The sequence below is a fragment of the Neofelis nebulosa genome, chromosome 14 (assembly GCF_028018385.1).
Source record: "Neofelis nebulosa isolate mNeoNeb1 chromosome 14, mNeoNeb1.pri, whole genome shotgun sequence".
Classification (NCBI taxonomy): domain Eukaryota; kingdom Metazoa; phylum Chordata; class Mammalia; order Carnivora; family Felidae; genus Neofelis; species Neofelis nebulosa.
In genome coordinates, this window is record NC_080795.1 from 25,839,357 (window position 1) to 25,848,710 (window position 9,354).

General features: G+C 37.5%; 1 non-coding gene across 1 annotated transcript; it reads left to right on the forward strand.

Moving 5' to 3' along the window:
* Positions 1 to 1,030: 1,030 nt before the first annotated feature.
* On the forward strand, positions 1,031 to 1,133 carry LOC131495160 (U6 spliceosomal RNA). Its single transcript, XR_009253800.1, has one exon. It is a non-coding gene; the product is annotated as a U6 spliceosomal RNA (small nuclear RNA).
* The last annotated feature ends 8,221 nt before the right edge of the window (positions 1,134 to 9,354 follow it).

Below are 9,354 nucleotides of genomic sequence, written 5' to 3' on the forward strand. Positions count from 1 at the left end.
TGGCGAGAGGCAGAGAGTGAGGGAGACACAGAATCTGAAGCAGGCTCCAGGCTCCGAGCTATCAGCACAGAGCCCGACCTGGGGCTCAAACTCACAGACCATGAGATCATGACCTGAGCCAAAGTCAGAGGCTCAACCAATTGAGCCACCCAGGTGCCCAAGCATCCAACTCTTGATTTCAGCTTAGGTCATGATCTTGAGGTTCTTGAGATCAAGTCCCCCATCAAACTTCTCTCTCTCTGTCTCTCTCTCTCTCTCTCTCCCTCTCCAAATACATAAATAAACATTAAAAAATATAAAACATTAATGCACCTGGAGTTGTACTACGGTTCAAGTTCAGACTTTAATGTTATATTTTCCCATGTGGATAGTCATTTGTCCACACTTTTTCCCCAGGTACTTAGCAATGCCACCCTTGTCCTATAGGAAGCATCCTGATCTTTGAAGGTTTGCTTCTAAGTTCTCTATTCTATTTTTCTAGTCTATTTGTGGCAAATTGCTCTGATTTATTATATAGTTTTATGATAAGTCTGTATAACTAGTAAAATGAAGCTTGACTTAAGATTTTTCTACCAGGTTGTCTTATTTGTAATCGCCTATATATTGTCTGTATCCATGTTTATATTCACCCTTTCTTATTCTTAGTATCATTTAACTATTTTTCTTTCTTTTTTCTTTGATGAGACTTGCGAGAAAATTTTCCACAATTTGGTTCTGCTTCTGGTTTTGATGTTTTTTCTTTTTTGTCTAGTTTGTTAAGCCATTGTCAATTTTTATTTAAAAAGTCTATTTTTTGTTTGTTTTTTCCCATTTGTTCTTCTTTCATTAATTTTTCCTTTAAAACTTCTTTTAAAAATTATTTGTTTCTTAAGGGAAATTTAAATAACATAAAATGAAATTATAAGTGACATAAAACCAAGTTATAAATGTTAACATGATTTCTTCTTTCACAATGTACACATATATCAAATCATCACATGGTATGCTTTAAAATCTTGTAATTTTGTCAAGTGTCCTTCAATATATAATAGTGCTCACTTCAGCAGCAGATGTACCAAAATTGGAAAGTTACGGAGATGACCAGGGCGCCACGCAAGGATGATACACACATTCATGAAGTCTTCCATATTCTTCTTCAGTAAAATGAATGAATGAATAAATAAATAAATAAATGAAATGAAAACATTAGTAGGTAGTTTTTAAAATTTAAATTCATTATTTATTTTTTTTTTTTAATTTTTATTTTTAGAGAGGGAGAGAGAGAGAGAGAGAGAGAGAGATGAACATCAACTGGGGAGAGGAGCAGAGGGAGACAGAATCTTAAGCAGGGTCTGGGCTGACTCCACAGCCCTGTGATAACGACCTGATTGGAAATCAGGAGTCAGACAGTAGACCAACTGAGCCACCCAGGCGCCCCAAGGCAAACATGATTTTAAGACATTAATAAAGAAAATACCTTGGGGTGCCTGGCTGGCTCAGTTGGTTAAGTGTCTGACTCTGGTTCAGGTCATGATCTCACAATTTGTGGGTTTGAGCCCTGTGTGGGGCTCTGTGCTGACAGCTGAGAGCCTGGAGCCTGCTTCATATTCTGCGTCTCCCTCTCTCTTTCTGTCTCTTCCCTCCTTGTGCTCTCTCTCTCTCTCAAAAATAAACAAATAAACATTAAAAAAAATACCCCATGTCAGAGCAAACACTTTTTTAAATTCTCTTAGTAAGTAAGTGGGTTTTACCAATTGTATTATGCTAGTAAGTAGATCTGCAGTGAGTCTATGAGCAGATGGCTTTCTATTGTAGAGTTTGAAGATCAACAAACAATCCTTCCAAAAATATCTCCTCTGCTACCTGAGGAGAACTTGGCATTGCATTCATTCCTATGCAAACTAACATCCAACTATAAGGCTCTTGGTTACTGGCTACCAGACAGTGGTTGCTCCTCTCAGCAATGGTTCTCAAACTTGAGAATTCCAACGATGACTGAGAAAGCAGATTCAAAAGGCAGATTGAGAGGTTTTAATATGGGTTCCAAAAATTTCACATGTAAACAATTATTCAGTTGATTAAGACAGCAATCATCCTAGAACCACGTTCTGAAAAAACACTACTATGGAAGACGAAGAGTTAGCCATTCATTTACCAGGAAATGATCCCAGGGCTACCCGTGTTAGCACCTCAGCATCTCAGTTTCTATTAGTGGATCATATAAGACAAAGGAAAGGAAAAGCTCACAGGGAGAAGACGTTAGAGCAATGACACCTAACAGGAAGCAGTTTTGAAGGTGCCAGACAGAGGAAGGATACAAGTTATTTGAATTTTAGGTAGCACTGTCCAAACGAATTTTCTGCAGTGATGGAAATGTTTTAGACGCACATGCTCCAGTACAGTAGCCACTAGCCACATGGATTTTGAGCATGTGAAATGTGCCCTAGTTCAACTAAGTAACAGAATTTCAAATTTCAAATTTTATTTAATTTTAATTAATTTTAATTTAACGTCTATGGTCACATGTGATAGTGACTATCATACCCACAGCACAGGACTGGAGCTTTGTCTAAGGCTGGGATAGGGATTTAGTAAAAAGAAAGTTGGTACTAAATTAAATTATTTCTAATTTACAATTTTGTCAAATGTCAGCTTAATTATTTAGGATCACAGTATCTAATCTGATATCATGCTACCAGGGAAAGTCACAAAATTGGTAAAATATATTTAACTAATAGTTCCTCTATCATTCTGCCAGTCAAATAAATTGCTTTCAATACAGAAACCATTGAAGTGCATTTTCAAGAAATCTTAGTGACAGTTTGGCAAATGATAGGCGGAAGAAAAAAATATTAGTGGTAAATATCCTTAGTATATTCTTCAAAGGCTGTCAAGCCAAATTTTTGGTGGTCATTGAAAAATTTATTTTGAGTTTAGAAAATTTAAAAAGGTTTCTGAGTGAGGAAAATCTATTAACAATAGTGTTAACGCTTATGGAACACTGACACATGACAAGGAGTTGTGAAATGCTCTATATGCACATAATTTCATTTAACCCAGACAGCACAAACACATCGCTATTAATCACATTCTGCAATGAAAGAAACAAAAAATCGGAGAAGTTAAGTAACCTGCCCAAAGTGGCACAGCCAGTCAAGCAGCATCAAGGTTGGTAACAAAATCTCTTTGCCTCCAGATCACTTCATTGTACTGCCTCTTTCTATTTGATCTTGGAATAGAGGGGTTGACAAAAAATTTCCTCAGATGTTTAGTATTTTTTTTTCAATTTTTTAATGTTTATTTATTTTTAAGAGACATAGAGAGACAGAGTGCAGGCAAGGGAAGGGCAGAGAGAAATGGAGGCACAGAATCTGAAGCCGACTCAAGGCTCTGAGCTGTCCGCACAGAGCCCGATGCAGGGCTTGAACTCACGAACCATGAAATAATAACCTGTGTTGAAGTCGGACACTTAACCAACTGAGCCACCCAGGCGCCCCCGATGTTTAGTATTTTTTACTGTATGCCAACTAAAATAATAAAATTTGAAATGTTACTAAATTGTTCTAATGCTAATACTCTTTCTAGAGATGGTGATTTCTACCATGAGCAGGTCTCCCAACTCAACTGAGCACCTTAGTAAGTCAGTGTTTGCAATGATGAGTCTGAGGAGAATTTGAGAGCTTGAGAGCTAGGGAAGCTGACCTTCAAGAGTGGGAAGAAACTGAAATTCCTGAGGCAATTCTGAAGTTGGAGATGAGGAGAGATGGGGATGAGGAGGAAAGAGAAAGAAGTGGCATCGAGTTTTAAGAAGATGAAGCCAACATGGATGAAAAGGCCGGTGGTACGCCCCTGTGGCTGGTGGCCCAGAGACATTTTAAAACCAGATCTAGCTCATGCCAAGTTTAGTTACTTTGCTACCAAATAAACCCTGCCTCCTCTGCACCCACCTCCCTTTAAACTTTAGTAAGTTTCACTAAATTCACTAATGTTGCGGGAGTGTTGCTTTGTTTTACTTCATCTCGATTTCAAGAAAACTTAGCTTCAGTTCTGTGCTAGCTCAGGGACCTGGCAATCTAAAGCATGCAAACCTCTCCTCCTGACCCATCTTCCACTCCGATAATTCACTTAACATAGTATCTTGAATTTCCTCAAGGCATAGAATTGGGGGTTCAAGTCTATTTTATTCTGCTCTTGGGGAGCATAAAGGCCTCAGCAGAGATCCAGATAACATTTTAATTACATATACATTTGTCATTCTAAGTAGGATGAGACAGCCACCCAATTTCTGGCCTTGAGCCCTCTAGAGGGGGGGATGCAGACTGATGTTAGACTTTTTCTAACAAAACATGAAATCTGAGTGTCAGAACAGACCCAGAGGTTATCTAGTTCAATCTCCTCTTGGATGCCTCTTGAAACTTCCCTACCATGATCATGTGTGTTTTCTTTGAACTCTTCTGGTTACAGAGAACTCAAGAACTCCTGCAGGAGCATATTTCACCCAAGAAACTTAGCTTCTCAGGTCACCTGGCTGGCTCTGTGGGTTAAGCATCTGACCTCGGCTCAGGTGATGCTCTCATGATGTGGTTCGTGAGTTCAATCCCAGCACTGGGCTCTCTGCTGTCAGTGCAGAGCCTGCTTCAGATCCTCTGTCTCCCTCTCTCTCTGCCCCTTGCCCTCTCTCTCTCCCTCTCTCTCTCTCTCACACACACACACACACACACAAATAAATATTGAAAAAAGGAAACTTAGCTTCTCATAGTCATATTTTGGGGAGCATCAGAAATAACTGAAATTTCTGATCTATGTGACTGTCAGTAACTTCTGACTCTTTCCCCCCTCCTACACTAATTAACACATCCCTCATTCCATCAACCATCTCTCTTATGATATTTGGTAATGATTTTAGTCATCCCTGTTACTTTCCCTTAGAATACTTTTCAGCTATTCAATGAGTTTTAAAATATAACATCCAAATTCGAACAAAATTGCAAGAGTGATCTCACCAGCGCAGTATAGATCTAGGTTCTCACCTCTATCTCTATGGATCTATCAATCTAGGAACACAATCTATGCTTGAGTGTGGTTGTCCTTCGACAACCATATCTAATGGCTTAAGGGCAATATCAATTTTTTTGTGTGTTGCCACTGAGGCCTCATTTTGAATCCGACTGTTGTGTTTTTTTTTTTTTACACCTACAAACGAATCTTTGCATAAAGGAAAGAGCATGAACTTCAAAATTAGAGAGTTATCCATTTGTATTCAGTCTCCATTGTATTAGCTCTGTGACTTTAAAAAAGTTACTAACCTCTCTGAGATTTGGTTTCAATGTTTGGATCAGAGTATGATAATATCTAGCGGTTTAGTTTTATTGTGAGCATTAAATGAACCAAAAATGTGAAATAACTAGCATGATGTCAAAGTGCAGCTCTCTTCCCTTTTGTGCAGCATGTCTTTTTGACCCAGGGTCAAGCTCATCAACATTTTTTTCCATTAATTTCATAATGCACTGAATTAGCTATTCGTATTAGAATTTCAGCAGCTATGAAATTTAACATACTTCCCAAGTTTTTCATCTAGGTTATTAAAAACAAAGCAAATATTGTTCCTTTCCAGTAAGAAATCTTCCAAGTTTGTGTTAACCCATCTTTTACTGAACAGAAAAAAAATGTAGGAAAAATAAAACATCAGAGGTTCAGTGAAGCACAAATGACTTCTCACACACAAGGTGGTCATATAAAGACCAGATGTTGTAATATTGCATAGAATCCAACTCTTCCTGGATGTCATTTGCTTAATGTTCATATCACATTTTTGTAGTAGACCAGAAGATATGATTGTCCCCATTTTACAGATGAGCCCAAAAGAGGCCACTCAAGTAACAAGGACTCACATTCTTTCTTCAACAATTACAAATTTTTATTTCAGTTACCCATTCTAGAATGTTATCTAAAATATGAAAAGGTTTTCAGCTTATTATATCTACTTCTTCCACACAGAAAATAAATGCAATTAATTCATTTAACACATATTGGTTATTGATCACCTACTGATGCCTAACACTGTCCTAGGTATAGAGGAAAGCAGCAAACAAAGGCGTGTGCTTTCATGGATATTTTGGTGGAGCTGGAAGACAAGAAACAAGTAAATAATATGACAAGTGATGATACTTACTGAAAAAATAAAATAGGGAAACAGAACGTACAGTGAGTTGAGTGATGGCGGTCATGCCGTTGTAGTTGAGAGTGGTTAGGAAAACTCTTTGAGAGCTATAGAAGCCAAGTGTACCTGGGGAATGTGCATCCCAGCCAGGGGGGTCAGCGAGTTCAAAGATATAAAAGGGAAGTATGTTTGGCTTCTTTAAAGAATGGCAAAAAGGTCAGTAAGACTAAGTTGGAGCAAATGACAAAATTGTGGTCATGGTAATAAATAGATCAGAGAGTGGGGACCACACCACACCATGAGAAGTTTGGATTAACTATCAGAGGGAATTAACCAGAGGAGTGACATGATCTGACACATTCTTTAAAAGGATCCCTCTGGCTGCTGCGCGCTGTAGGAGCAAGGGTGGAATAAAGTAGACCAGTGAGTAGCTATTGCAATAATCCAGATGAGACATCATGTTATTCAGACTACAGTGATAATGATAAAGGTGATAAAAAGTGCTCTGAGTTTTGACATTTTGAAAGCACTGCCTCCAGACTTGCTACTATTGCATGCGGGGTATGAGAGAAAGAAAATTGTCAAAAACTAATTTGTCATGAGTAACAGGAAGAATGGAATGGCTCCTTAACGAAAGCTGAGAATCTGTAGAAGGAATCACAGATATTAGGAGTTAAAAATCAGGAGTTTGTTTTGGATATGTGAAGTTTTGGATACCTATTACATTTATCTACCTGGAAACTATGAGTAAGGCTCTCTGTAGGAGTCCAGAATCCAAGCCTGGAGAAGTCTGGGCTACAGGACAAAAAACAAAAAGAATATCCAGTTAATGAGTGATATTTAAGGCCATGGGAGTGGATATGGTCACTTAGTAAATGAGAAGAGATAGAGAAAAAAAGAGGATTACAGACGGAATCTGCAACACTCTCACACAGCCAAGATGAGGAGGATTCATGACTGAGATGAGATGGTGTAGCCAGTGAGGTACAAAGGCAAGACGAAGAAAGTGTCACAAATGGTAAATGTGATTGCCTGTATCACACACAATTTCCCAATACCATTGACAGTAGTTACTGGATCTCATCAGCTGGTAGTCCTAGGATTCAAAGCCATAATACTTAGAACTTGCTTAGACAAGTTGGATGCTCTCTTATCATTAGCCACCCACCTTTGCAGTACTGGAAGCAGGAAGATTGTCTTGAAGGTGAGACCGCAATGCATGCTTTACAGCTCAGGCTTCCCCAGCTAGAGCAACTGTGGCTGTATTTAGTTTTGACCCTTCTTTCATCTCAAATCCTTGTATTAGCTAAAACCAAGCTCTTATTCCTCATCACTGCCACCCATGGAGCAGGGCTAGACCTGTTATTCCCAGGAGACAAATAACAGAAATAAAGATTCTGGTCCATAACTTTATAAATAACCAATTTTGGTGTTAAAGGCTAAATACATTTACACATGTGTGGTCACATCACTTTTTGTTTGCCAACCTCATTTTTATAACCTGGACCAACAAAACCAACAAGAGAGGAAACACACAGGTATAAGGTCAATTCAAGGGTTCAACAAAGTGCTCAGAATGATAGAATCAGCAGATAAAATGCTTCACAGGTTGCTAAGATACCTTAATCTGGAAAAAGAATCAGAATTAAGTTTTTGTTAAGAGGTTTATCATTCCCTATCCTGATCCTTTGATAGAGATAGTCTATAGGAATCTCAGCTTAGCAATTATATGGCTGGTATAATTGGGAAAAAGTTAGAAAAGGGGTTTGAACAGAAAGATAATAGTTTGAGAATTTGAGAAGTCACTTGGGGAGAGTTAGGTCATCTTGAAATTGCTTTAGGCAAGTTTAAGCTGTTTAGAAGATTTTCTCCATGTGAGAGAAAAAAAAAAAAAACTAAGCAATAATATTCTCCTCTGTGGTTTTGCACCTGATGAACTAGTAATAGTTAAGTAAAAGAGTTATAAAATCTCTTTAATTAAGAATAAAGTGACATTAATAAACCTTGTTTTCATTTGTCCTCTGTAAAGAATTCTAATTTTGCATGTTGTACATGCTACTATTCACTTCAAGCTATTTAATTCACTTTTTTACTTGGTAAAGGAAAAAAGGGGCTGTTTCAGTCCTCATTCAATCAAGGCAGTGTCGACAGAAGAAGTATGCAACAAATCGCATATATTTTTTGTAAATTTTTATCAACCTATTAAAGAGTTGTAAAACAAAGAACTCTCACATGCCCTTTATGCATGTTTAATTATTTACCACCTGCCCCTTTTCCTAGTTATTTATTCTCTTTCTCTATTTCTATCAATAGATGGATGAGAGGAAGAGATAAAAGAGACAGGTGTGAGTGTGTTTCTTTGTGAACCATTTAAGAGTGAGTGGCAGACATGGTGAGGTTTCATCCCTAATGCTTCGGTGTATATTTCCTGAGAACAAAGACTTTCTCATGCACAATCACAGCACAAAATTGAGACATTTGACATTTGTACTCTATTATATTCTAATCTACAGTCTATTCAAAATGTGTCAGTTCTGCAAATAAAATACTATATATAAAGATTATAAGTTCTTAACAATCCAGGATCCATTGGAGGATGACACATTACCTTTAGATATGATGCCTTTTTAATCTCTTTTAATCTGGAATATTTCCTCAGTTTTATGTGACCTTGACATTTTTGAAGAATACAGGTTATTTTTAATAACTATAGAGATGTATAATATATGAAATATACATGGAGTTATATAGTTGTATCTATTGAGACAGATTGGAAATAATGATACCCCAATAAAAATATGCACACTTAGCACCTGCATCTTGGTTTCTAAATACCATTTCCCACTAAAAAGAACCACAGTTACTTGGAGAAATAGCTGATTATGGTACTAGAGCTTATATTCTACTGGAGTAGAAAAAATAAATAAGAAGTAATTACATTGCACAAGATAATTATATATTTGAGGGGTGTTATAATGAAATTAAGATGATAGGATAGTAAGAAAGAGAGGTCCACTTTTGTGATGGTGGACAGAGAAGAACTCCTTGAATGAGTACCATTTGAGATCCAAAGAAGAATAAAAAGGTCAGCCACATGAAGAATGTGGAGAAGAGAATTCTAGGCATAAGAAACAGAAAGTAAGAGCACTCTGATGTAGAAAATGTTTGGTTTGGCCACAGAAGAGAGGAAGCCACTATGGCAGGGGCGTGGCACT